The sequence below is a fragment of the Plectropomus leopardus genome, chromosome 17 (assembly GCF_026936395.1).
Source record: "Plectropomus leopardus strain MGB_pleo_1.0 chromosome 17, ASM2693639v1, whole genome shotgun sequence".
NCBI lineage: Eukaryota > Metazoa > Chordata > Actinopteri > Perciformes > Serranidae > Plectropomus > Plectropomus leopardus.
The window spans coordinates 21,434,499-21,456,863 of NC_142192.1; the positions used below are offsets into that span (position 1 = coordinate 21,434,499).

The window sequence follows — 22,365 nt, forward strand, 5'->3', positions numbered from 1 at the left end:
CCATGCACATGGGGGCAAAAAGGTCGAGAGCCGCTGCTTTAATGTGTTATCCTCTGGAAATACTGTTTGTAGGCCATTTCAATACAGAGTTTTTGTTCTTCCCCCTGTAAAATAAAGCAAACTAAGCAGAAGAACCAGTAGATAACCTTTGAAAAAAACATACTTAGAAGTTCTTTGTGTTGCAGTGTATGCCATAAAGCAGCTCTACCCACGCAATAAAAACCCTCTCAGGAACCATCATTCTTCTATGTGTAGACCTATGAAGCATTTATTACCAATATTTATGACGTTGTCATTACATTAGGCTATTAAGAGATTTTTCAAGCCAAAATGTGTTACTAGAATGGCATACAATTCAGGTAACGATTCATCAGCCACTAATAAAGCCATTATTAACCTAAAACGTATAAAACCTGTATTAATGGTCGTTAATTAGTGGTAAAGTCATTCAAACTTACTGATGGAATAAAATCGATCAAATAGTCTCCTCTTTCACGCCCTTTATGGCTAGTTATTATAAACACTAGTTAACAGCATCATAAACTAATGAAAACACCACGTTAGTCCTGTCTGTCATGTTTCTAAAGGCCTTTGCGGAGCTGAGAGATGCTCAGTAACCCGGTGAGAGCCTCCGGTACCGGACTGGCGGATATTAACGTACAGTGTAGACGTATTTCTCTCTGCTGTACGTTTGGGAACACGTTTACTTGGCTGAGATGAAATAACTCAAGTTCATTATCAACAGAGACCCTCCACAAACGAGCTCTCTGGGGAGCTGCAGCGCACAGAGGCGCGCTCACATCAACACTATAGCGCGCATCGTTGCCAGGAGACGCTTGTAAGCGGTGTTGGGCCAAAAACAAAATGGGCAAGAAAACGTGATTATTTTTACATTTCGAATAGTTTTTAGTGCATAAAGTAAGTACAATGCTAGTATTTGGAGGCTACTTGTCAACTAAGTCGTGATCAGCAGTCAGTATTGGCAATGTTTAGGAAAGCACAGGTTTAAGCTACCAATTACTGGAAGGAGCTGAACTAAAGCTACCCCAGGGAGACATTTAGTTCGGCTTACTAAAACTAAGTAGTTCAAACTGTTCAAACTGATCTGAGAATGTGCATGCATAATATGCGTTAAATAATGATGAAATATGGGCTAATACAAAAAAGTAGCATGCCAGCAAAAAGAACTCTCAGTTGAGTTTATTGCAAAAGTGCACACGTGTTCACACACCATAGGCCCACATAAACAAAAAATAAACAAATAAATAAAATATCCACTATTCATGGGATAGTGCAAAAAATGTCAGCTTTTGTTTTGTAGCCTGTAGAGTCCATCAGTCAGACACATGTCTTCCAGAATTGTCCAGTTGGACTTATTGCACAAAGTAGATTACTCAGTTTGCCAGGTAACTTCTAAAATATGTTACAGCTTCTCTTAGTATGTGTTTATACCTAGCAATAACCTAGCAATACCTCTGACTAATTGCGGATAAAGGGGGCTCAATTACAGTATAAAAAAATTTGTTTAAAAAAAATCTTTATTTTCCTTTTATATCCCCAAATTGTTTGTAGTTTCTGTGAAGGACACAAAAATTGGCAAAAAAAATTATTTAACTACTAGAATCACTATGCAGATATCAGCATATCAAGCAACTGCAAAATCCTAGTGAAACAAGTGTAAATATGCATTGTTCACTACTCCTTAGCAGTGTGATTAGGTTATAGGCTTCAGGATGTTTATTCTGTCTCTGTGCCCAAGCAAATTTACAGTTGGCCTTTTTAGTCTCAGCTGAGTCAGGTTTAGTAAGCTGTACATAGTGCCAAATTACAAGCTTGTGTTGGGGCTTTATAGAGCACTAAAGTTCTTTATAGCCTCAGAAATTGCAAAATATCAGAACTGAGTACTTGATAATGAGGACTTGATGCAGCCCATAGTTGCAGTAGGCCTTTATGAGAGATCCATAACAAGGAGTTTACTCCAGTTGTAGAAAAGTATTTAGAAGCTTAGTTAAAGTGAAACAATAAATAGGTCTAATTTAGTCCTATTTTAAAACAACAAAGACTATTATCTTAAAAAAAAAAGTTTGAAACTTTGAAACTTTTGGCGTGATTTCGTTTAAAAACATGGGAAGAAGGCAGTAAGCAACGTAATAAGAAATTACCTAGATTTTACCAACAAATAAGTGAAATGTACAAAAAATTGCCCGAAAATTTCCACAGAATAATTTAAACAAAACAAAACACACACTAAATGTAAAAAAACAACAACAAACAAACTGGAAAGTACCTGAAAAATCTTCCTAAAATTATAATACTAAAATTAATTAAAATATATATTTGTGCTAATGATAAACATAGTTCTCTGGACTTTTTTTCTATAGCTGTTTTTTTTATTTATTTTTTAAATATTTGAATTTATTGCAATTTAGGACATATCATGCTGAGTTGCTGAATGACTACAAACCAATTTGCTCAGGGTCCAACAGTTAAAATACTCGTGAAAGGCTTCTGAATGCAGCACAGAGAACTGATATTGGTCCAAGTTTTAAAGTGTTAAATATCAAAAGTAAAAGTGTTCTTTGAAAGATCCATTTGAGTGTCATATTGGATTATTGGGCTGTTTCTGACGTATAAGTGTGTAGGCAGCATCATTGTGATGATTGTTAAACTACTTTATATTGCTGGGTAGTTCAATCTATAACAACACACATTTTGTATGTGAATTACACATTTTGTATGTTATAGTAATATGGGTGAAGTAAAACAATATAATATTGGCCCCTGAGATGTAAGCCTATAATGTAGCAATGGAAATACTCAAGTACTAATGTTTTGCAGGAAGGCGAAACATTAAAGTTGTTCTCCTTTACTTTGGTAACTGCAGAATAGTTTATCTTGATGGGAAGCACTCTGTCATCTTATTACACATAAAACATATAAAGTGGTTCATTATAACGAGTTGATATTGCCATGGCAAGACAGCAGAATGCAGTTTCTGTCCCCTCAGAACTTTTTTTCTGAGAGAAAAAATATTTTCTTCCACTTTACTTGGTTCATACAAAGTCATAAAAAACAATAGCTTGTTGCCCTGTTGCTTATTGTAACGCGTTACAGGGCCGTGAGAAGCAGACAGTCTTTTGGCTGGTGGGTCACAGTCTGTCTCAGACCCTCCGACAGCAGTAAACCACCCTCCACCATCCCTCCATTGTTTTACTGCTGCCTGCCAGCCGGGACACCCTGCAGGCTCCACTGCGCACACAGAGGCGGCGCGCATCGCCACAAAACGCGCTTTTTACGCACATCGACGAGCAACACGTCAGTACAGTCCTTATGTACAAATAACTCACCTGCTATTACAGTAAATATGAGCTGTAGTGCCTTTGCCTGACCACAAGGATTCAGTGTGTATTTTTGCCCATGCATGCATGCAGGGATCAGACCTGGCATCCTCTCACCCCCACGTCGCGCCAATATTCAAATGTGGATCCTCTGATTTGAATAGGAGTTTAATGAGACATAGTGGTGTATAATAAATGAAAGTAGGGGTACTTCATGAGATTGAAGGCATGCTGCAGAGTTATTTCACAAATTTTGCAAGAAATTAGAAGTTTGCATATAAAACACATAAAAAAAGTCAAGTAATAGTGATAGTTTCTTTGACAACAGCCAAATGAAAAGACTATACTTCTAGAATATATAAACTGTTAAAACAGTATATTTTATAGTGAATTGGATGTTACATGTTGTCTGACAGCCAAAGCTTCCTCAGAGGATTGCATGGAGTCAACCAGTGGTTTATGAATAAGGACCACCAGCAAGCTCTCCATCTCTCTCAGGGGTCAGGGGACCCCTTGAGACATGTAGGAGAAAATTTACATAATGTTCCTCCATGATTTGCAGAACAGTCAAAGTGATTGCAGATCTTTGCTGTCGTGAGAAACTGGTGAACTTGCACTAAAAAACTGTAATTTAATTAAATCTGGGACAGTGAATTTGAGGTATTTAAGCTACATATTTTAAAGCTTCAGGTTAAATTTTAGTTAAATTTAAGATTTTGCTAAAAAGGTCTATTATCCAGTCCCTCATTTTACATCCCTGTGACATGATGAACTTAGTGGTTTTCTTTGTGATCTCCTGATTTAAGGAAGAGTGATGATTTAGTTGACACCTTGACAGGAAAGCAAAATGGGATTTATCTTTTCTGCTTTGTTAACATTTGTTTGAACAGTCCCACCAATAAATCTTCAATTAAACATCTTGGATGAACGCTGAACAAAAGCGCCTACATGTAACCCCTCACATAAGGCCGTACACAGCACGTTTTTGTTTAGAGTTGTTTATTATTTTGTTGTTAAGGGTTCTGCCTACAGAAACAACTAGCTAGTCTCCTTGGAGCCCATATAACGCAAATTAACCTACATTGAACATATAAAACAGTTATGCTAAATAAAATTACAACCAAAATATTTCCCTGATTTATGTGAGTAAAATTGTTTACTGAAGTCTGGAAATATTTAAATGGCAAACACTGATAGTTTTACAGTCCCATGCTCTAAGTGAAATAGACATGACTACTAAAAGATTTTTTGTTGCATGCATGATTTTGAAAAATTAAAGGAAAAGACAAAATAAAATCACTCTGCTGTCAACCACTGACAACCTACATTTGAATGATGGGAGGATTGACAGAGCAGCCACTTATAGGCCTACAGCTGAGATAAAAAGTTCACTGGATATGCCCCAGATATCCAGATAAAAGTCTAGATAAATGGATGGATAGATTTTCTAGTATTGTTTGGATGAACTCCTCCAAAAAGAATGATTTTCAAAATAATTGTGATGTATTTGCATTTTTAAAGAATAGACCCCTTTGTATGAAACATTTAATATTAACAAAATCTATTTTCCTTTGCTTTTCTCCCCTTGTACTTTGTAGAAATAAGCCTAATTTAAATGTATATATTTAACAGAAACAAAGCGGACAGACGCAGTGAGTGAAATTAAATGTCGTTATGAGCCGAGATTCAACAGGCTTTTTATTTTGAGCTCGTCAAGAAGGATATCTGTGGCCTTGGTGAGTTTCTGAGAGTCAAACTGATACTTTTTGTTATTTGACCCACAGGTTGATTTATTTCAGGCACAATTAAACTGGACAACTGCGTAACTAGTTCATATAAACAGCGCACAGAAACATTCAAATTGTTTGTGTTGCACGATCTGTGCATCAAAACGTTTTTTTAAAAAGTCCTCTTCCGATATGAATTAGTATTTTGAAAAATACTTATTTCTCTACGCTTATAGCCTATGCATCAAAGGTTTAGTGCAATGGGAGGGCGTATTTCAGGATTATTTTGTAACTCCACATATCGAAATAAACTTCGTCTTATTTTCTAATGTTTATGCGCAACTGCATTTTTAATACCGTCCATTTGAAATTGAAAAAAAACTTTCAGTTAAAATTACATACAAAAAGTCTTAAGCTCTGTTTTAAGCCATGTCTTTCTTATTTGCGTTTTTTTTAAATACCGCATTCCTGAATAAGTTTTCCTAATAGGCGTATTATTTTGGATTTTTAAGGCTATTTTATGTTTTTCTCCGGCCAAGAAGTTACAGTAGAAAAAGGCCAACACCTTATCAAATGCATTGCAACACCGTAAAAAAACAAACTACATTCTCTTGTATTCTCAGTCTTATGGCTGAAATTGACGATGATTAACATTTTCAGTCAGGGGTTGCTCACATTTTTTGGCTTTATAGTCTCGTCCGTTTTTTCTGATATCCAATAATCATGAATGTTAAATAGTTTCTGACGCCTTGCAGAGGTAGATGCGACTGACAGAGCTGCTTTAATGATCGACTGCTCATTTTATCCTAAAATATTGGCAGAAGAAATACGAAGACTGACACTGTATTAGGCTTGATGAAAATTATAAAAATGTAGGCTTTGACATTAGTTTTTATGTTATAATCGAAAAAAAACTGTCAAGAAAATTTGTTTCTTCAACAAAACAAACAAAAATATAAGCACCACGAATTAAAACCTATCGATCACATGATGAATCTCAGCTCGTATTTTCTATATCAGGGTTCAAATTCAGCGCAGGTCTTATGTGATATGTAGCACAGGACATTTTTTTCTTGCGACGTGTTTTCTTTCTTTTATATTTTAATGCATTTAGCCTACTATGGGGGGTGCATCCACTAAATGCACCCTGTAATCCAGCCTGGTCTATTTGCAGTCATTAGGTAATATAAGCAGAACTGTATTTTTTTTCTCAGCTTCAAAAATCAAACAGGTAAAAAGGTTTGAATTCCTCAAATCTTCTGCTTCAGCATGTGGTGTGCTTTACAGTGTTTTCGCTGAAGTCCTTTAATTTAACACGTTTTTTCCCGAGTACTGATAAAAAAGAAAATATGATTTAGATATTTGGCCTCGTAGCTGTTTGGATGAGGTGTTAATGCTGATTCTGCAGCAGCCTGAGGCGATCGGTGCAGGAAACAGACTCGCGGCGGGATGCACGTGTCTGTGTTCTCTTGCTGCCATCACGAGGACATTTGGTGTAATACATTCACACCACTGTGGATTGTTGAATCCTGACTATCTGCTGCCCCTTCAGGCGAAAGAGTGGACAGCCAAAGCTGAACAATCATCCCATTTGCTTTAATGCAAACATCAATCATAACGTAAATACGTTCTCCCTTTATCCCTACAGATGGGGTTGCTATGATTATTATAGGAGCTGAGGAATAGTTTATAGTCTGTTATTATATAATATTTATATTTATATTATTGTTATTTTGTTGTCAGTTTTTTTAATAGCCGTTTGAGGCAAAAATAAATAAATAAATGTAACAGGTCTCAAGTGCTTCAGCTTTGAAACAGCTTTTCTATTTCTTTAACTTTCCACAAGTATATGAAATAACATCATTATGTGAAAATAGTTCCCTTGTGTCTCCAATTTAGTGAAAATTAAAGAGATAGTTTGCCCCCAAATCAAAAATACACCTTTTTCCTCTAACCTGTAGTGCTATTTCAGTCTAGATTGTTTTCATGTGATTTGCCGAATGTTGGAGATTGTGGTTGTAGAGATATCCACCTTTTCTCCAATATAATGGAACTTGATGGCCAAAAAATACCCTTTAAAAAATGTAAGAGCAATGTCTCTTCTTCAGAAATTATGACCCAGCTACTCAAGATAATCCACAGACCTTGTTGTGAGCAGTTTCACGTAGGAACTATTTTCCCTCTCTCGAACTACACTCACCACCCACATCACTGCGCAGAGGGAAGCTTGCATCAACCAAGGGGGACGCCATTAATGTTTACATCTCACCCTGTCATGAACACGATCTTCTTGTCCATGAGTAAATGCACGCTTCCTTCTGCACTGTGATACAGCTGCAGGGTGTAAGTCGGTGAAAACAAAATAGTTTCTACAAGGTCTGTGGATCATCTTGAGTAACTGGGTCCTGATTTCTCAAAAGAAACATTACTGTTGAGTTTTTCAAATGTATTTTTGAGTGCCATCTTGATCCATTATATTGGAGAGAAGGCAGACATCTCTACGGCCGATATGTCCAACTGTCTGAAATTCACACCACAACAATTTAGATTGCTAAATAACAGTACAGGAAAGAGGAAGAACATGAATTTTGGATTTTCTGGGTGAAATGTTCCTTTGAAGCAAAGTGAATTTTCTGTTAGTGATCTTGTTTTATTTTTGGTCTGTGTTATTTGGTCCATATTCAAATATTCTTCAGTGGACTGAGCTAAACACGGCTGCTTCTTTATCTGTGAAATTACGAGCGGCTGAATTATGAGTTTTCCTTTCTTTGTAGGTCTGCACATTTACGGGCACATTTATCAGTGAAAATACATTCATGAAAAACACAAAGTCCCTGCAGTAACAGAATGAAGGCAGATTGAGGGAGAAGAATATAAGTCCAGAATAGGAAAGGCCACACAGGGACAAAGGGGACATTAAAAATGTGTAGGCTGTTGTATTGTGTCAAGCTGCATCCCTCTGATTACTTTGGTCAAATTACTTTTTTATTGTTTCTCAAACCAGTTTCTTTAGCGGTAACAATAGTCCCAACATAGACAGTTGTGGGTGGAAATAGTAGGCTACTCACATGCTGTATATACTTAAGTAGTCTTATAACAGTGGTTTCTCTTTGCAGTTATTTTGTCTCTTTGCAGTTCCTTTATATCCATGTAGTTTTTTGTGTGTCTTTTTTTGTCATTTTGAGTCTCTTCGTGGTTGTTATGTTTTAATTTGGGTGTGGTCTTGCTGGTTAGGGCACAGAGGGGCCTGTAACTCTTGCCTCCTAATGTCAACATGTTAACAGGCTCACAGTTCAATGCTAACATGATAAGGTTTAGCAGATGTTATGTTGACTATGCTCACCATTGTAGAATAGCATTTTAGCATGATAACATTAGCTATTTAACAGTATTAATAAATATTTTATTTGTCATATGGAATTATACATAGTCTGACTTCAATGCCCATCACCTCCTTTAACTTGTGCGCACTAATTTAAACCTTTTTACATCTTCTTACATTGATGGCTGCTGTTTTATATTTGTCCATGTTTCTTGTTGGTTCTGGTAATGTGTGGTTTCTATTTGGGGAATGATTTAACTATCCATGTATCCCCAACAAGATGTCTGTATGGCTGCTCCTCCCAAACATGAAATGTTTATGTGATTATAGCACTTTAGAGAATGTGAGAACATCACTAAAATTGACAATTCATCCTAAGAGGGACATTGTTTTATGTCTAAAATTCAATGCAGTTGTATCATTATTCATTCAAGAGGGCAATTTATGTTGCAGCAAGTGTAAAATCATAGAAAAAATGCATAAAAGCAAAAACAATGACGCAGAAACATACAACAACAACGGACATTAATCTGGGCACAGGCCGACTTGCACCTATGCACAGTCAAATTTCACAGAGCTTGAATAACACGGCAATTCACCAAAAAGTAAAAGCAAAAATGTCAACCTCATGGCGGCGCTAGAGGAGAAATCAGAACCAAATTCCATCATAGTATGTAGCTTTCATCCTCTGAGGACCATAAATATCTGTACAAGTGGTGGACAAACAGACAACTATTTTTTTCCAGAACTTTCAACCACATCACAATGAAATCTTCATCATTTCTGAGGTTTGCTCAGTTGTAACTGAGATAGATCTGTTGGCATGCAAGCTCAGTAGACATTATGAATTCATCCAAAAATCTAAAAAAATCTAGTTTTGTAGGTAGTAGTAGCTAGTTCATTTTGGTTTGTTTTGTTAACCTGTTTTTTTCCTAGATCAATCAAACAAACATACATAAATAAATTATTGCAAAAAGTTAACTCTTTCAAAATAGCTTAAATGACATACTCTCATAATCCCTTTGAATTAACTGTCGTGCCTATTTTTAATGAATTAACTTTTTTTACTGTATGAGAAGTCTTCACATATTGACGTGTTATTTTATTTAATATAACTTCTAGGTATATTTTATCTGATAAAAATACAGGATCAAGACTGACCTATTTATCTTCACAGAAATATGAATCTCAAAAGCAGCCTACTACCACTAGAAAGCACCCTCATGAGTAATAAGAGTGACAAGTAGCTCTAGTCTCCATGATAAAATGATATCATAAAAGAGTAAAATGATGGTGGAGTGCAGTGGAGGTAGGAGGCAGCATTGGAGTGTGTGTGGGCAGCGGAGTGGGGTAAACCTGCATGGAGAGCACTTTGGTTTGTTTTTTTTCATTACCACAGTGACTGCAAAGCACATTTCCAGGCAGGTTTGGCTGCACCTGAGGATGGAAATACATTTTTTGTCAACTTGCTTGTTGTGCTGGGGGTGCACATGTGAAGAGGATGACTTGATGAGTTTGATCATGGATGGTGGCTACGCAACTCCAACCTCTGAAATATTGCTGTAAACTGGTGGAATAATGATAATGATGTGAGATTTGATTTAGGTTGGTGCAATATGACAATATAGGTAGGCAATATACTGTGAGATATTATTTGTTTGTCATCAATGCAGTACTGAACCTTGACTGACAAACTTACCTACATATTCTACATAACTACCTCCTTACCTGCCTTATCCACCTACCTACCTACCGTTTCTACCTACCCACCTTACTCTTTCTACCTACCTACCCAACCAACCAACATACCTATCCTACCTACCTGTCTACCCTGCCACCTACCTACGCATACATAACTACCCTACCTACCTATACATGGCTTCACACAGGTCGCAACTCATATATTGATAATGCATTATATAGAATTACAGTTTGAGGATTTTATCCGTATGATACTCTGCACAAGCAGACACCTGCCAGTTGATACCTCCAGCCCCCAACTCACACCAAACTGATCTAGACTGATAAATAGCACTGTAGATAGGAGGAAAATGTGTATTTTTGATTTGAGTGTGTCGGAGGCTTTTTTAATGTCAACCTGGATATAACTTTAGGCTGTTATTTGTGGTGTGTTGTCACACTGCATTATTGTTTTGTGAAGTGTTTCCAGTCTGTGCCTAATATACATATTGTTTGTATATGCCCTTCAAATTGAATTAATGCAGACAGCATGGAGCTGGTTGTAGTCACAGTGGCAGGATGTTGATAACTAGAAGCAGCTGTACGGGATCGTACGATTTAAAAAAAAAAAAAAAAAACAGGCTGAACAGCATTATAAAATATACTTTTCACCCATGTAGCACATCTCTTAACAAAATCTCTTTTCAGAGAGTCCATGGACTCTTTGCAGTTTACTCTCTTTCTTGTAAAGAGAGTTTCCACAATGGAAATAAGTCTGTATTGAGTCATCCTTGACATTTTGTAGCTTTGTGTGATTCAACCGTATGTCTGTACAGTTTCACTGCTCACAGTTCCAACTTCTGCATTTTGGGGTTCGATGTGTTACTCACGGACGCCTCAATAGCTCAAGGATCAAACCACCAACCATGCAAGTAACCAGCTCTATCAGCTAATCTACAGCCACAACAGTGAATAGTTCAAGCAATTTAACTTTAGACTTTTCTTCAGCGGGTGTGGAACATTTAACAGATGCCCACTCTTTTCTCTTGAGGAGCCGAAGGCCAATCCTTTCTTCAGCTGAACTCTTCCTTCCTTTGCTGCCTGATCTCTCTGCCCTTTACACTGAGTATTTCATATCTTATGTCTGCCTCTGGACACTGTTATGCTACAGTATTTGAGTTTCTACTTACCGCTGGATTTCATTCAAATCTGTGAACATTTCAAAACTTCCAAGTCATCACAGGTTTCTTTAGGGGCATTGAGGTCGTTCGACATGGTTTCTTTACTGCGTCCACAAGAGCAGACCTGCTTCTTTTTATCCTCTGCTGCTAAACTCACAGTTCTCCTGGTCCGTAGTGATACCCATGTCTGTGCTGGGTGTCCGTGACTCATCTTTATGCCTATTTGTAGCTTGTGGGTTTGAATCCAACAAATGAAGCCAGCCTTTGATACTGTGTTTCTAATCCAAGATGTCCCTTATGAGGCATTTTTCCAAGATGTCATGTGTTTTATCTCTGTCAGCCGCTTTATTCCCAATGGTCCACAGCACTGGGTCTGATACAGCATTTGTTTTTAAACTAGGACACAAGTCTGCCTAGAAACCCAGAGGAAAGAAGAACAATGCAGGCAGCATGTTACTAGAGATGCAATGTTTTTTACAAGCATTTTTTAACTCCTTGGAGAGTCGGTGCACATCAGAGATTCGTGTGATCTCAGTTACAGGATGAACGTTGCTGGTTTCCCACTGGTAGCTTTTAGGGTGAACTGTCATGACTAGGTTTTTTTATCTTGAAAAAATATATGAGCTCACACTGAATTTTTCTTACCTTTGTGCATAACTTATGTACTTTGTCATGTCAGAATCCTTAATAAGGAAATAGTTTTGGAAATACACTTATAGAGAGTTAGAAGAGAAGAGTCACTGCTGCGGCCAAGAAACAGTTTGAGCACATAACTCCTCTCAAAAACACAAATTATTATGCCTCTTTGCTGGCGATAGCAGAGACCTGAGGCAGTATGTTTTTGTGTTCATCTGTCCCATTCTTGTACACGTGATATCTCAAGAAGGCCTTTATGAATTTTCTTTAAATATGGCACGAATGTCCACTTGGACTCAATGATGAAGTGATTCGATTTTGGTGGTCAAAGGTCAAGGTCTCTGTGATCAGGTCTGTCAGATCTTTTTTCTGATTGCAATATTTCAAGAACACCTCGAAGAAATTTCCTCAAATTCCACTCAAATGTCCACACGGACTCAACAAAAAACTGATTAGAATTTGGTGGTCAAAAGTCAAGGCCACTATGACCCTGAGTCCATCTCACTCTTGTGAATGCAATAGAAGGCCTTGGGGGATTTCCTCAAATTTGGCAAAAACTACCACTAAGACTCGAGGTTGTACTGGACAGACGTGTGACTTGACTGGTTCACGGAGACATACAACTGCAAGGGAATAATTTTATTTTTTACATTTCTGCTTTTGTAGAGATTAAACAAACAAGAATTTCTGCTATGGCAATTAGTGAGCTTTAGAGGTGTTGGTGGGCATTTTTTCTAAAATTACCTTTGGACCATTTCAGGCCAAGTTTTCCTCTTTATTTCAGTCTTTATGCCAAGATAAACCACCTGCTGGCTGAAGTTTTGTTTAGCATACAAACACGACAGTGGTATTGATCTTCTCATCCAACTAATAATTTTCCAAAATGTGTAACTGTTCTCTTAAGCATAATGCACGTAGCAGACAAAAAAAAATAAAATGTGGCAGCTTCATTGTGCACCCAGAGACCAACTAGAGCTCCTGTTGTGGAATAAAATAACCTCTCAGGGCTCTGACGTTCCTGTTAAATTATGAAGTGTCAAAGAAAATACATCACAAAGTATCTGTGTTTTCCATTTCAATTGCAAAAAAACCTTTTCAAAGCTCTGGGAGACAACAGTATTAACTTGACAAGTTTAGTATGCCAGCTAGGTTTCTCTTCCACACTGAAAAACTCCTTCAAAATGCCTGTCAGTGTTTCTCATAGAAAAGAATGAGATGGATTCTGCAGCCAACAAGCTAACAAGCTAGAGTCACTCAGTGGCTGCTGAACCCATTTGAATGAAATTGGGCGTGATAATAAGATGTTTTGTGGCTTACAAGGACAACAGACAATTTTCAATACTATGTCACAAACTGCTCATCCATAATGATCAGATCAGCACATGTGCTGTGAATGCTCTATACTTACACATAATGCAGAGAATAGATTTACAGGAGGATACAAATACAAACCTACAGTTAACAGATATATGTAAGCTTATGCTTACAGTTATAGTGGTAAGAGCTTGACAGCAAACTACGGTATCTGTGAACAGGTGAATTTGTTAACTACTATATAGATAATTGTTTATAGCGTGGGTTGTGTTACAAGTAGTGCAGCTGTCCTGGAGCCACTGAGTGCCACGGTTTGGTAATTACTTTGTGGTAATTCGATTTATTTGAAATTTTGTTTGGTAGTGCAGAGTTGTGCGAGCATGAGTCCTAAAATCCAGAAATGAGTTAAAATTTTAGCTCTCCTGGTTCCCTTGTCTTGCAGTCAATACGTTTTTTTGAATAAGCTTTTGGTTAGATGCCTGAATTAAGGTCTTTGGTTAACACAACTTCAAGAGACTTTCATGTTTTAGCATAAAAATCACTAATAATTACCCCACTCCTGAATTTTGAAGCTTTTTTTTTGTCTTTTTGGTTGCTAATAAGTGGTTAAATGAGACGACACAGAAGTGGTGTAAATTTGTGGAGATGATCTTATCTCAGTAAAATACTAGTGCCATCAACGTTAGTTTGCCACATAATTTATGCAATAATACGAAATCTAATGGGAAAATCCCATTGGGTTTTTTTTACGAGGGAATCAGGACACTAACTTTGGCGTTGGCCTACAAAAAGATCTGTGCAACACTGTATAGGCTGAAATAGTAGGGTTCCATAATGTGTGTGCTGCATTTTTGCCTGACCTCTAAGGCCCTTTGTCAAACTCAAATTTGAATTATTTTAATTGATCAGTTGACTCATACCGATATTGTGCATCTCCAGAATTAATTTGTGTAACCAAAACATTGAAAACTACTTTGGGAAGAGGATTCAGGCGGTTTGGGGTACACAGCTAGCAGGGAACACTTCCACAATATTGACTAACGTTACCTACAAGTTGTAAAAATGTTTTAGAGAAAACATTTTAATCTAATGTTCAAAGAACGTTTTAAGGATGTTTATCATTGCAAATAATGTTCCTTTAAGGTTAAATGCAGATTAAGACCTAACGTTATAACCGCAACATTCTGAGGATATTTTGGTGATGTTGAGAGGTGACAGATCATAGGATGTTCTTTTCTAAAATGTTCCCACAATGTTACATGAGAACAAAAGAAGAATGATTAACATTCAGAACATGTTATTAAGGGCTGAAATGACAGTCCATTTTTTAAAATGAAAAATGTAATGCAATGTGTTAACTAGAAAAAAAAAGTTTTTAAAAGTTTCTGATGTTTAGAGAATGTTAGCTTTACTAAGAAGAATGTTATGGGGACTAAAAAAAACTTGCTTAACATTACTAAAACATTGCATTGGTTGCATTGCACCTTTTCAGATCCAAAAATTGCTAGTTGGGTGGGTTGGAATAGGGGGGCACCTGGAAGTAAATGTTATAGATTATAAATGTGCCTGTGCAGAGGTTGTTCATTAGGTGAGAAAATATCTGTAGCTACAGTAGGCCTATAGTCATATATAATAATACATATAAGTATATATAATATAACATATATAACATGTATACATGCATATTATATAACATATAACATGCAACAACTATTTATATAACATATGAAAGTAACAGGCTATAATGTATGTGTGTTGCACTATATTATAGTAGTGCTTGATTATATTGTGATGTAATTCACACATATCTTAGATCACTCATTCCTGTTTTTTAGCGTTCATGTGTTCCTCTATTTACTCTACATATGCACATTTTCAGAAGGCGACATTGGAAATAAATCATTCCAGCAGGCTATTGTATGATGCCATAACGTCTGATGGCATGATGAAAGAGGGTCTGGGAGAGCAATTTCAGACGATTAACACCTCACAACACTCCACATTTTTCTGCATAACAGCCATAATAGGCCTTAACGGGCGGTTATTCGCCGCTTTACAGGGCTGCGGTGGTTACAGACGTGAAAAACAAATGGCCTAGCGGGCTCTCGTATGGAAAGCAGGCAGGGCACAGTGGGGCTACAGTGACATTTTCCCCACATGCAAAATCATGCAAAAGGTAAATACTGAAGCGGAGGGATACAAACACTATTGCAGAACATGGCCGTCACCTCCGTCATGTCCTCTCGTTGAGGCCTGCCCACTTTTGCGACACCGCGCTCTGATTGGACGAGAGGCTCGCACGTCAGCTTCTTATTGGATTTCCAACGGGTCAATCACGGGCTAATGTCAATGACGTCTGTCGTACACTGGGTACGGTGTATCGCCTGGGTGGACAGTATAGTTACTTCAACATTAAATGGATTAAAATGCCGCGGATTCATGTAAATAAAGACGTCGCCTCAGTTTAATTAATTAACGGTTGCTAATTTAGGCGTTAGGACAGCCGGAGCGCGCCACGGCAGGTCTATTTTCGGCTTTTTATCAGCAATATTTCAGGGTAAGTGGAGTGATACATTTCCTTCCTGCGTCTTTTCTCCTCGCATAGGAGCAGATCTGCTAGCTTTATTATTTAAATATAGCAAAGTAATCAAGCAACACTGACCTGATTTATGTTACTCAGAAGAATTGTGTTAATTTGAATACAAAATGTCCGTAATGTGGTTCAAAGTAGTGCGTGCTACAGCTCGCACAGCCGAGTTATATGGAGAGTGTCAGGAAGGTAATGGCTGTCGGTCGACTCGTAACTTGAAAATTGTGAAATGGCCTGTTTAGAGTTGCTCTTCCTTTGCTCTGTTTATCAGGTTTTGATGTCTTAACTGAGGGTATTTGTTGTGTTAATAATCAGGACACACGTTTTGATAGCGGTATTAGCTTCCAACCTGTCAAATGAGACCCTGTAGGGTACCTGCTGTCTGCCGTCAGTGGGCCTACTGTCTCCACACTCCATCTGTCATGTTTGCAGGATACAGCTATGCTCCCACTTTGATAGAAAAAAAAATCATTTTAATCTCATGTGGCATCAACATACCAGATCTAACATGGCCAGTAATTTAATGACATTAAAGGAAAATCACATAAGAGACCTATTGTTCAAAGCAGCTCACCCAGCTGATTTTTTTTTCCAGAGCCTCAAGAAAAAATGAAAATATTTTCCTGCACTGGATTTAATTTGTGTGGTGTGTAATGACTTGATGAGATTTTGTTTAAAAGATACAAAGAGTGGGACTCACCAGAGGCTCCGCAACTCGAGATAATCATGATACTTTTGTCATGATACAATATTATTGTGATTTAACCCTTTCCGCCCCGAGCAAATTGGCTTTATTTCTTTCAAAAACATGGTATAAGGCAATGAGTAATGGAAGAAGAAATGATTCAAGAATTAGCAAGAAATTAGGAGTAAATGTATAAGAAAAATACTTAAACAATTGCAAAGAAAATGATTGGAAAAAATTTGCTTACATTTCTTTTGTCACATTTACCTTAAATATGTAATATTGATAATTAAAAACATAGTTTCCCTTTGCTTTTGTATATTTTCCCTAGAAATGTCCCCTAGCTTTAAAAAAGAAGAAAAAAAAAGAAAGAAATTCTAAATCGACTAATTTCTTGCAATTTGTGGAACATGTCTCACCAAATTGCACATTGCCTTTCCCCCCCATGTTTTTGAAAGACATCCAACAAATTTCCTCAGGGTTTAATTGTTTAAATACTTGTGAAAGGTGTCTGAAAGCAGCACAAGAAAAGTGATGTTGCTCCAGGTTTCACAGGGTTAATCCTGATGCGATATTCTGAGCATTGCACTAACATATATTGCGACTTTTTGAACAGTGAATTTTGCTCCGAAAGGAAAACTTTGTCAATGTTTGTTTTATCTAATATGAAGTTTTCAGTCTGTTCATCTCACTAAATTTGTATTGCAGTAAATTGTATCTAGTGCATTGCAAAAGCTTTAGATTTTGTATATTTAAAAGAATCGATACTTGGTGTCTTTGTATTGATATGATATTGCCACATGCTATGTGGATTTTTCCTCTATCCCTAAAAGATACTAATATTGCCATGTGCCAAGCAGCCATGCTGATGGCGGGCAAAGGGCATTTCCTGTCTCTATTTACTGTATTCTTTAAAATATACCACATGAGTCACCATAGTCAAATTAGGGCACAGAATATGGTTTATGTGCATTTAGTACAGTGGAAAACAGGAGCCATTATTTTTTGGTGCCATCCCAGCGTAGATACCAAAGCTGTGGGGCAAGAATCAGGCCAGTTTTACAGGGTGATACTGTGTGTGCCATCCCTGCAGATGGATTCATTTCAACATCTGAAGGTAGTACAGTCCCAATGATTGAGAGCAGAGATGACACATTTCATCAGTTCTCTACCGGCAGTGTGTTTATTGTGGGTCTAATTCGTGTTTTGGATTTACTGCTGAATCCATATTTTTTAGAAGTCAAAGCCAAGTTCTCCATGTTCCAAAGATTCCTGTTTCTCTACTTGCCTCAAAGCAGGATCAACAACTTAACTACCCCCAAAACCTACAGTATGCTACAGTATCATGAGCAGAAGTATTTTATTAAAATGCTTGAAATAACAGCTTTGTTGAAACTTGCAGTTCCTATGGGTAGGACATTGAGCTGACAAAGCTGGGAGTGGTTGCCAAGATGAACAGAATTAAATCAACCGGGGGTTTTTCAAAGTCCACAGCAGCAATTCCTTAAGACCGATTCAGATCTTGAATTGTTAGCTTCATTTTTGGGTTTGGGAGTTTGAACTTCTGTCCCTTGAGCAAGATAAAGCCTAACAAGATAGACAGTGGATAAAGGACTTATGATATTTGTTGCTCTAGCACAAATGTCTATTATAGGAGTACACACGTTTGATTTAAAACAGAAGTATTTTATTTTTCATTTGCAACCAATGTAAAGAGAGTCAGAGAGAAAAAATCAGAATAGATGGGATTTTCTTAAAGGATTGAAATAGACATAGAAACAGAAAGTAAACATTTTAAATGTGCAGTTGGCAGTAAATGCAGTTGCAACATCTTTTATTCCAAGTTTCATTCCTCTGTGTTGGTTGAAATATTTTTAGATGTTTGCAGAAAGTTGTAATTTATTTTCCCAACTTCTCAAAGTTTTTCCACAATGATATTATTTACTATCTTTGTTTCTCCTTTTGATTTTGTCAAGTGGAAGACTTACAGTGGGACCTTGGGGCTTTCACTGGAGGCTTTCACTTGATTTGTCTGCTAATGGTAATTTTATAGCAAGGCATGAGGGGAAAATAATCCAAAATGCAAAAGAGTTAAATGAGACATGAAAGACGTGTTATTAAAATTGTTTAATTAGGTAGCTATTATGTTTTGAGGTAATGTTTTTTGAGCAGTCAATTGATCCCATATTGTTTATTCTGTGGTGGTCACAGCAGCTTATTATCAAGAGGAAACTTATTACACAACATCAACATAAAAAACATACTGTGACGGAAACTACAATGAGCAAAAACAGAACACCAACATCGAAAAAATTGCCAGTTATACAGAACTGAAAATACTGTACAGTTCAAACTCTTGTATGGTCAAAAAAAGGTTTAAGGAACGATCAGTTGGTGCAGTATTCTGTAAAAAGAGGCAGCTTTACTTAAAACGATACCATGCAGAAATTGTCGATTATTGTTCGTAAACAGTATCACCAGCAAAAGTAAAAGCCAACCCCAGATTCACTGTTGTTTGCAATAAATGTGCATTTTTTTCTAGGCTTTTACTTGGGCAATTTTTGTAGCATTCTCTTGGATGGGTGCTGCTTATAGTCTGGCACCTGGTCGCTACATTTTTATAAGTCCCAACCTCACCGCTGTGTCGTGGAGTGTTCTGAATTAGGGATGTCAGTTTTGGTTAATTTTGCTTTCCATAGCCCAACACCAATTAACCCGCAACTAAATGTTAAATTTAAAAACAAAATGCTGAATGACATAAAATTAGACCTACAAGAGGCCTTCTCTTTTATTCCACCACTCTATGGACTTGTGAGATTTATGCTGGGTTTACATGGAATCAGGCAGATGGTAGACAGCAGACGGACAACACCTTCTGGATGGAAAAGGCAAAACAAACGAACAGTATGACAGAATGGGAGGAGGTGAAAACGAAACATGCATGACGATAGGTTGCCATAGTGCTACTGTGTTGTTAAAAGGAAAGGAATAAAAGATAGTGCAGGTTTGTGATCAAAGGTTTTAGCAGGTCTGTGAAAACAGCACAGCACAGGCGGAAATCAGCTTAATTTATTTTTTCCTCTGCTGCCCTTTTGTAGAGTTTGAATCGCAGGGTAGAGAATTGATCAGTCTATCAGTTTGTGGTCTCATTGATCAGATTAGATCAGATCAATTGATTAGATTAGAGGAGCAGCTACTGCAGAGTAAAGTGAAAGCAACCTTTCAGACCCAGGACTGGACCATGAGGTTAAAGCAGCATGTTCTGAGAAACAGATTTTCTAGTTCTAGATATATTCAGAAAGTGGTTTAGTTTCACTTTCACTGCACCTGGTGTTCTGCTGCTCTGTCTGTGCCCTGAGTACACTCTGCAATCCTGGAGTCTGGAGCTCTGAATAACTTAATGGTATAAGTATTCCAACAGTGCTTTTAATAATGGTTAAGCACCAAAAATAGAAAATCAATAAATACTGTCAAATGCTGATCTGTGGCAGAACGCCACAAATAAATGAATGTCTGGGAAACTCTGTAAAGAGAGTTGTTGCTATGGAGATGTCTCACCTACTTGCATCGGTGTAAACTGGCAGGTTTTCAATACATTGCAGAGTGGCCCATACCAAGTAGTGGCATGTTTCAACTCGTCTCTTCTTGGGAATCTTTGGTCTGAACTGGATCTTAGAGATGGTGAAGTTTAATCGTATGTGATGTAGATGTCTTGCCTTGTATTTTACTTTCTGATACAGCAACAAAAAAAGAAAATAAATAAGTGGAGGCAAATGCATATATTGTGGAGGGATGCCACAAATAAATAAATTTGTGGGTAAATCCTGCAATTTGTTTTAGGAAGATACTGCATAGCTTATTTTGTGAAAGTAATTAACATGTAGAACTGAAATGAATAGTTGGTTACTGATGGAAATTTTAACAAACTTTTTTGACTAAACTCATCTTTTGAGTTTTGGAGTGATGGCTGGATAAAAAAAGAATTTGAAGATGCCACCAGGAAATTAGAGAAAATGGTCAAGAAAATAATCAGCGTGTTCATCAGAAATGAAAACGAAGGTTAGTTTCAGCTCATTGATGCTTGGCGGTGACATATCACCACATGGTCCTCCCTGTTGTCAGGTGAAAGGTTGATGCAAAGTCACAAGAGTACGTGAGTGCAAATCATCGCTGTCCATCTTTGCGGATTGGAGATTGAGCCATTAAGGCTGCCCTAAACCCCTGTCAGAGCTGTGGGTGGGCAAACCCCACTGCAAGTCACGTTTGAGGCTCCGACCATTTATCTCAGGGCTTTGGCACATTTCATTGGCTAGTGCATAATCCGGTAAAGGTCACAGCCACTAATTACACTCCTCCAAAACGGACAGATGCCTACCCTGAGCTTGATTGTGCTCTCCTTCATCAGAAGAATATTCACGGGTTGCATAACACTTGGATGATTCTCATAACGTGCGAGGCTCACTTTAACCAGAGTCACCAAAAGCATACTTACTTAAGATAGTTAGGCCAACCTGGTCCAACCAAAAGTTATTATTTCCCACCATTATACATTTATCTCTTTAGATTGTTTTGTAAACTGTCTTTTCTGCTTCTTTGGCTTACCGTATGTCACACAGTGAGCTTGGTTTGGCTGGATGCAGGGCTGAGTTTTAGCCAAGCGGCGACCTCATTATCTTGGCGTCCAATCAGTCCTCAGGCCAGCTCCTAATTGAGCCATCAGCGCCTTAAGGGGGAAGAGGAGGGATGAACGTGTCAATTACAGTAATGAGAGGGCAGCCATGCAGAGGGCAGTCAGGCAGAGCGAGGCTAGACAGAAACCTTGCAGTGTAGCCCCATTCTGGTCAATTCACGACTAATCAAAGATAATATTGGAGCTTGACAGTGGCAAAGTTAGTCGGGAAGGGCAGTTTCTAATCATTTTTCCCTCTCGCAGTGGGATATTTCTACATGTTGTGGTAATTGTTTAGAGTTGGTGCCTTACAGTTGCAGCTAATGAATTATTTATGGTAACGTCCAGAGCTGCTGTGAGTACAGAGAGTATATAATGTATGAAACCACTTTATACACGTTTCTGTCTGTAGAATGCTGTGTTTGTTGTACAGGCTGTCCAAATTAATTGCTTGTCTGTAATGTTTGATAATGGACGTTATTAAGAGAATTTCACCACTTTCAAAGTCTATTATCTTTGCTGACATTACAGAAAACATTTGTTGTTTAAACATCTTATAGTATGTAGTATCTTGAACATGAATGTACTTTTTTGACATCATTATGCTATCCTGTAAGTTGACCAAGTAGGTTCTTCTACAGCAGTGATTTCCAACTGAACATGCTTGCATTTAGGGGACCTACGCAGTTACTAAGGGGTTACCCTGAAAAGTTGTCGCTAATTTGAGCTAATAGAAGCTATAATATAAAAGGACTTCATCTTATTGTTTATTGATTAATCAGATGAGTCTTTTTTTTTTCTCGGTTAATTTATTATTCCAATAAATATTGATTATTGTAAAGATTAGTTTTTTTTTAATTTGTTGACAAATATAATGATTAATTTACCTAAAATAAATATTCAAAACTTTAACTTAATTTATTCTGTCATCCTCTCTGGAAAAATAATGATAATTATTGCATATTTCAAAATTAGTCTGCCTTCCACATCATAGCTTTTATGATAATTTTTCTAAGATGGCTGATCAGAAAAATGTTTGACCTCAAATTTAAAAGGATTGTTATGACATTATATTGAATGGTTACGACATGGATTTATTTAATCACTGGAGTAAATACATTTAAGAGATTCACTAGCAAATGTATTTTTGCATCAGTGTGGGACAGCAAAAACTGAAACAATTTACAGATTGTAAAAGTAGTCAGTTTGTGCCATTTTGTCTC

General features: G+C 37.3%; 1 protein-coding gene across 7 annotated transcripts in view; it reads left to right on the forward strand.

The window, feature by feature from the left end:
• The first annotated feature begins 15,548 nt into the window (after positions 1-15,548).
• Positions 15,549-22,365, forward strand: part of LOC121958192 (myocyte-specific enhancer factor 2D homolog) — a 41,748-nt gene continuing 34,931 nt past the window's right edge. For all 7 annotated transcript variants that reach the window (XM_088089990.1, XM_088089992.1, XM_088089993.1 and 4 more), the window contains exon 1: positions 15,549-15,755. The gene's annotated coding sequence lies outside the window, so the exon portion shown is untranslated. The remainder of the gene's footprint in view (positions 15,756-22,365) is intronic.